The sequence below is a fragment of the Rhinolophus sinicus genome, linkage group LG11 (genome assembly GCF_036562045.2).
Source record: "Rhinolophus sinicus isolate RSC01 linkage group LG11, ASM3656204v1, whole genome shotgun sequence".
NCBI classification, from domain to species: Eukaryota; Metazoa; Chordata; class Mammalia; order Chiroptera; family Rhinolophidae; genus Rhinolophus; species Rhinolophus sinicus.
Window position 1 is genome coordinate 79,830,901 of NC_133760.1, and position 8,017 is coordinate 79,838,917.

The 8,017-nt window shown below is 33.3% G+C and overlaps 1 pseudogene; it reads left to right on the plus strand.

Annotated features, from left to right (window-relative positions):
- Window positions 1-2,820: 2,820 nt before the first annotated feature.
- On the plus strand, window positions 2,821-3,544 carry LOC109436029 (large ribosomal subunit protein uL30; annotated as a pseudogene).
- The last annotated feature ends 4,473 nt before the right edge of the window (window positions 3,545-8,017 follow it).

Sequence of the window (8,017 nt, forward strand, 5' to 3'; positions counted from 1 at the left end):
TTTAATTAAAGTTTATTGGGGTGACAATTGTTAGTAAAGTTACATAGGTTTCAAGTGTACAATTCTGTGATACATCATCTATATATCACATTGTGTGTTTACTACCTGGAGTCAGTTCTCCTTCCATCACAAATTTTAATACCCTGCTTTTGCAAATCTGTATCTTCCATGTACTTGGTGGATGGTTTCAGAGTTGTATCACTCTAGCATTATAAATTTAAATTATATTCAGAATTTCTCAGTCTCATATGATCCCTGTGTCACTTAACAAAACTCAAACTCAAAATGTTAGTATGATATTATTTAGTCTTCAAACAAGATGCCACCTTCTACATTGTGAATTAGTTCTTTGATTTGAAAAAAATTACCAGCCAAATTTAATTCTTTTCATCTCAAAATAGTTCACACTTGCTATGAATTGTAAACTATGTTCTCAGATCACCAAACATCTATGAAAACAGAGGTCTAACAATTATTAGAAACACAGAACCTGATAAAATTTTAGAGCTATCTAATTCAATATCCTCATTATGGAGGTAAACTGTGTTTCCCAGAAAAGTTTAGCAAGCGTCTCAGAGTTATCTAGCAAGTTAGTGTCAAATTTGAATCCAGAACCGCAGATTTCCTGGCTTCCTTAGGCAATTTCTCCCAGGGATATCACACCACTTCCTTATTCAATTGCCTGATTCATTAAGGTTTTTCCCTAAAAACTATGGAAAAAACAACATTTTGGCAGCAGAAAGTATGGTGAAGTTGAAATAAAATCTACATGGAAATTTTAAGTTCCACTGTTTAGATCTAAATACCCTAAGCAATAACATTAGTTCTTTACATTTTTAAAAAACAACAAAAATCCTATCTCTTTTATACTTTCTCCTCATATATCCTCAGATTACAGGAGCTAGGAAGGAAGATGGTCTTATTTCTCTTTGATCTCTTTGAAGTCATCATATAAAACTTGAAACCCTTATGATCTTGTTTTGATTGAGCCGTTCCTAAAGCATCATTTTCACATTCCATTCTTTGTGTAATAATTTTGCTTCTAACCCTAAAACTGGTGATTTCCTTCCCTATCCTTTTTTTTCAACTTTGCATGAATTGACAAAGGATGAACAGATAGGTCTGTAAATAAGTGAAACTGTAAAGTGGGTTCTCCCATCCTGAAGCCAAGGTGATCTTTTTTCCTTTATACACATTCAATGCTTTCTGGTAATTGCAAAGAATCTACGTGGCACTGCATCTAAACGAATAACTGACTCCATAGCATCAAAAAGTATGGAGATAATATGATATATGCTGCTCAGAAAAAAAGTAAGAGTTTTATATCTACCAAATCATGAATGAAATCTAACATCTGTTATAGCCATTCCATGTGTAAAATAATTTATTTGGTTAATACATACAATCACTTATAAATGTTTACATATTGTTGAATATCGCCAATTAAATTTTAAAAGATTTAGCTTGGCATTTTCTTGTTTTCTTTAACCATATGTTTTGTATTGATATTTTTAGTACCCATCTCTAAAAATCCAAGGGCATTTTTGCTATCCAATCTACACTATTCATGCAATCCCATTTCTCATTTTTAGTTCTCATTTTTCATTCTCATAGTATAGTTCTTTTTTAAAAAAAAATCCAGTACTAGAAATAAACACTTAACATTTGCAAAGAGAAAGCTCTATCTGTGTTTCTACACGCATGGAACATGATACACCTAAAGAAATGATTATCAAAAAAGTATTCAGATAAGAGGAAATGAAAAATATCCACTTTCAAATATGTTTTTTCACTTCTTTGAGGAACTTCAGTGATCAAGTTCTACGAACCTTTCTTTCCTCATTTATGAAATAGGGATGCTAACATACATCATCTAAGATCAAACTATAGGAAATGTAAATAGACACTTTAATGTCTATCTCATGACACATCATTGTAATATAATCATGTAATAATGTGGCCCAGCAAGACATTAGCCAGAAAACGCATCTCTGCTTTTGTGATGCATTCCTAAACTCAAGTTTTTAATAAACATTCATTTCCAACAGGCCCGTAAAGGTCAGATTATGAGATTTTTCTAGTATGGTGGCAGGTCTACAGAAGAATAAAGCCATAATCTCTTTAATTATAAAATCACAACACATGTAATATGATAGACATTGTGGTAGGCATAATTAACTTACTGCCAAATAATCAGGATTTTAAAGGTGAAATACAGTGGACATTCTCTAAAGTTGCAATTGTCTAATACATTTAAATGTTTTTCCCCCTTAGATTTTAAACTGTTTCTTTTGTGAGGCTAAACTGAATAAAATCCAGCAATAAATCAGCATTATGCTACACAATATAATATAACACTGAGTAAGTAAAATATTATATATTACTACTATAAAATTATATATGATCAATTATAATGTTGAGTTATAGATTCTTGTGATAAAATGTTTATTTTTCTTGGCAACACTAGCAATATTGTCATAGGAACTAAACTAAAAAACCTAAAAATATCCCCTCACCCTATCAAGAATAAACACATAAATGATAGTGAAAGATTCCTTACTCTGTCTCATGTTTGGATTTCAGTGATGCCTACCTCTGAAGATAATCTTGAGTGGTACATCTGACATTGTATGAAGTCAAAATAAGTTTGATGCCACTTTTTGAAATATAATGATTCCATTTCACTGTCAGATTTTCCATTTTTCTAGACAGTTTCAAAATCACTTAAGAAATCTTAAGAATCAAGTCCTGTCTCCTTATTTATGAATAGAAATGATCTCAAAAATAAAATAAAAAATCTCTTTTCCAGCCATAACCATAGAAGGTGCAGAAGAAAAGACGAAGGTTCCTGCTATGCCAGAAACCCTTAAGAAAAACAGAAGGAATTTCACAGAGCTGAAAATCAAGCATCTGAGAAAGAAGTTTGCCCAAAAGATGCTTTGAAAGGCAAGGAGGAAGCTTATCTATGAAAAAGCTTAGCATTATCACAAAGGATTTAAGCAGTTGTACAGAACTGAGATTCGAATGGTGAGGATGGGAGAAAAGCTGGCAACTTCTATGTACCTACAGAGCCCAGACTGGCACTTGTCATCAGGATCAGAGGCACCAACGGTGTGACTCAAAGGTCTGAAAGGTGCTGCAGCTTTTTCACCTTTGCTACATCTTCAATGGCACCTTCGTTAAGCTCAACAAGGCTTCAATTCACATGCTGAGGATTGTGGCACCATACATTACATGGGGGTACCCAAACCGGAAGTCAGTAAATGAATTGATCTATGAGTGTGGTAATGGCAAAATCAATAAAAAGTGAATTGCCCTGACAAATAACACATTGATTGCTCAATCTCTTGATAAATATGGAGGATCTGACTCATGATTTCTATACTGTTGGGAAATGCTTCTCAGAAGAAAACACCTTCCTGTGGCCCTTCAAATGATCTTCTCCATGAAGTGGAATGAAGAGAAAGCCTACCATCTTGTAGAAAGTGGAGATACTGGCAACAGGGAAGACCAGATCAAGAGGCTTACTGAAAGGATGAACTAAAGTATCTATCCTGGGTATTTTTGTAATCTGGCCCATTAATAAACAGTGACTGCTTTCAAATTTAAATACACACAAATTTAAATATATATATATATATATATATATATATATATATATATATATATATGAGACAAGAAGAGAAAGTTTAAGAAGACAATAGTATTATCTGATCCAAGAGTTCTAAATAGTTATTCGTTATAAATCCTAGTAATTAACATCAAGTTTAAGAATATTTGAATAGTCAAGAAGATTTCAACCTTGATGTGTTAGGATTGCCATAGCAAAATACCACAGACTAGGTGACTTAAACAACAGAAATTTATTTTCTCACAGTAGAAGTCCATGATCAAGGTGCTGGCAAATTTGATTTCTGATGAAAGCCCTTTTTCTGGCTTGCAGAGAACCACCTTCTTAATGTGCCCTCACATGGTCTTTCCTCTGTGTGGGTGGAAAGTGAGGGGGGGGGAGAGAGAGAGAGAGAGACAGAGACAGAGACAGAGACAGAGACAGAGAGAGAGAAACTCTGCTGTCTCTTTCTCTTCTTATAAGGACACCAGTCCTATTGGATTATAGTCCTACCTTTAGGACCTCATTTAACCTTAATTACCTCCTAAGGACACTGTCACCAAGTACACTGGGAATTTGGGCCTTAACATAAGAATCTTGTGGGGACAAAATTCAGTTGATAATACTTGGCATCCATTGGAAGTCCCTCAAAATGTTGGGTTTTCTAGTTTAGGTCAAGCTAACAATAATTGGCATAATATGTTTACTAATTGTGACAATCACAAGTTTATTCTTAATTAGCAGGAACATCTCAGCAATCTCATATTATGATTATATTCTTTATCCCCAGGAAAAACAATATAGGAACATTATAACACAATCTAGTGAGCACATTTATGTTGAAATCGGAGTTTGTCTACACTCTTCTTTAAATAATCTCAGTCCTCTTTACCAGAACCATGCCTTCCTTAATTCTTATTATGTCACGAAAAGGGATTGTAAGAAGAGGACACATATACTGAAATTTGTCCCTATAATAATGGCAACCATACTGTAATAGCAGAGTAGCTAGTAACAGACTAAATATCTTACAGATATTAATCACAAATTCTGGAAAAAAATACACACACACACACACACACACACACACTATTTTAAGGCACTTTAGAGTAATGAAAAAACAAGCAGGAACTAGGGAATAGCTCAATCAACCCTTGGAAGAATAAGTAAATTGCACCCAATGAGATCCATATTATACAATTTTCCCCAGCGATATGAAGCAATTAAAAATACAAACAAAAAGCTACAGTCTTCATTCCTTACATATCAAAAGACAGAATTTGAGGCTTCCAAAGTAAGTGGAAATTTATGGGGTAAATCCAATAAAGAGACAGCCATAGAGGGCCAAGCCCCAGAGTCTTGATACAAACTATCTTCAAACCTTTGGGTAACCCTCAAATTGTACATGTCTAGGGCAGATGCCAAGGAGACCAGGAAAGAACAACAGCTAAAAGTTTCAAAAAGCTGTGCAAGGAATCCAGCTGTTGACTACCTCAGGAAAAATGGAGTCTGGAGTTTGAGTTCAGTCAAGTAGAAGGGGTGTGATAAATGCCTTGAGATTCCCACTGAAATCCCAGAGCAATCATCATTGTTAATAAAAAAGACTACTACTTTCTAGGAATAAATTATGTATTCTAAGACTAATGGCAAAATTAATCCCTAAGATTGTGCAAAACATGCCCTAACAAAGTATAAAAACCAAGGCTACACAAGTTCATGGTGATCAGCCAGTAAATTAATTGCCTGGTCACATAAAAATCAACACTTCTTGGAGAAATATAGTAAAATCCAGAGTATTTACAATGCATCATGTACAATATCCAGTATGCAATTGAAACATTCTAGACATGCCAAGAAACAGAAGAGTATAACCCCTAGTCAAAAGGAAAAAAAAAGCGTTAATAGAGAGATCTCAAGTTGAACTAGATGTTAAAATTATGAAGAAGAAAAAGATGATCAAAATGAGTGAACAATGGACAAATCTCATGGGAGAAATGAAACTATACAAAAGAACTAAATGGAAATTCTAGAACTGAAAAGTAGAGTATGTATATGAAAAGTGTTCAACTTCTTTATCATAAGAAAAATGCAAATTAAAAACAATGAAATGCTATTTCGCATCTGTAGGAAAATACAATTTAAAAGATAACAATAATCAAATGTTAAGAAAGATGTAGAGAAACTAGAACTTTCAGGCATTGCCAGTAGGAGTGTAATATGATACACCCACTTTGGAAAAAAAAAATTTGGCAGTTTTTTATAAAGTAAAATACACACCTATCCAATGACCTAGCATGTCTATTCCTAGGTATTTATTCAAGAAAAATGAAAACATATGTCCACACAAATACTTGAAAACAAATAACAGAAACAATACAAATGACCATCAGCAGGTGATGGAACGAAATCCTACTCAGCAATTAAAAAGAATGTACTAATGTTTAACAATGTGAATAAATATAAAAGATACTATGTTGTCTGAAAGAAGCCAGACACAGAGGAGAATATACTGCATGATTCCTTTTATAGGAAGCACAAGAACAGGCAAAACATCCCTATAGTGATAAAATCAGACCATAAATTGCACATGATGAGTGAAGAGTGACTAAAAGGGGCACAGTGCAATGAAAATGTCCATATCTTGTTTTAATTGATACTAACATGCTGTATTCATCTATTGTAACCCATGAAATTGTACGTATACTTTACCTCACTGTAAATGGTATCAGAAAATGTCAATCGACATAAAATCTCACTTATAAAATTTAAATTCCGCAACACTATTAGAGAATATGGACCTATTGAATATAATTTATTCTCCATGAAGAATCTTACCTGCATATAGTTCTCCATGTAATTAAATATAAATGCTAAATATAGAAAGCAATGAGAATACCAAAAAAGGAACAAGTAAATTTTCAATCTTACAAAACAGTGCTTACTTTGAAAAGGAAAATTATAGCAATATTTTTGTTCCTTATTAAAATTCTTTTTGCCTTCAAGATTCAACTTTACATTCGCAGTGGGAGAGAATTTGTCCACTCCTTTGGAATGGATTCTGTGTCTAGCTCAGCAGAATAAATCATTATAACATAGCATTTTATATTCATATTCACTTTATCTTAAAATCTTGGAAGTTAAAAAGTGAATAGTGACACATTGAAAACTAACTCACACTGTGATAGAAAAATGTCACTAGAGGTACATTTTTGTTAAGTCAATAAGGAGTATGTCATCCTAAAATAATAGTTTTCAACTCTAGCTGCACCTTAAAATCACCTAGGCAGATTTTAAAATACTATATACCAAGGCTTAAGCCTCACTAATTAAAGCAGTATCTTTGAGGTATTATTCACACTGAAACATGAACTTCATGTGGGAAATTTGTTTTTCTGTTTTATTCATTCTTCTATCCCCAGAGCTTAGAACAGTGTCTCACACATAATACGCTCTCTGTATTTGATGAATGAATGAATAGGGATAAATTACAAGCTAAACAAAAATTTTGGTCTTATACATAATGGCAGATTTCCTCTAGTTGATGCAGAGCACAGCAGTGTGAAGCAGTTATTTTTTAAAAAAATACTTGATGATTTGTATTAATTTTAGCTGAAAACTACTACACATTTATCAAGCATTTCCTATGGCTCAGGCATTGTGCTCAGAGTTAAGGTATACAAATATGAATAAGACATGGTTCTGCATTTGAGAAGCTCCCAACCTGTTAGGGATTAGTGGTAAATAGAAAGACTACCATGTAAACATTCGTTGACGTATTCATTATTCTAACACATTTATTAAGCACTTACTGTGTGCCAGGAACATATGTGCTAGGATATGCTGTATCAAACAAGACAAACATGATACCTGTTCTCAAGGAGCTTGCTCTCTAGTAAAGGAGAAAGCTAATAAACAGGAAAATGTGTGGTTACAATTTGTGATAAATGTAATGAAGTGAATCATGATAATGTGATAGAGAATTTTAGTCAAGTAGAGAACACTGTTTTGTTTTGGGTAGTCAGAAAATACCTCTATAGGGACAAAACATTTGTGTTGCGACTGTAATGATGAGAAGTCAAGAATACAAAGTGTATAGAGGATTTCTAGCAGAGGAAATCATATGTTCAAAATATTTAAGGTTGGAAAGAACATGGCATGTTAAAGGACCTGAAAGAATCTAATGTCTGGAGCATGAATGGAAAGTAAAACAAATGGAAAGTGGAATAATAGATGGGGTTATTAAATTCACAGCATGGTAGAAGGATCAAAGATGGCAGGTTAATAAATGCTGTGCTTGCCTTCTCCAGTGACCACATTAAAATTAAAACTAAATCATAGAAAAATTAACCTGGAGAATCATCTGAAGTCTAGCTGAAAAGAAGTTTTATAACTAAGGATATAAAGAAG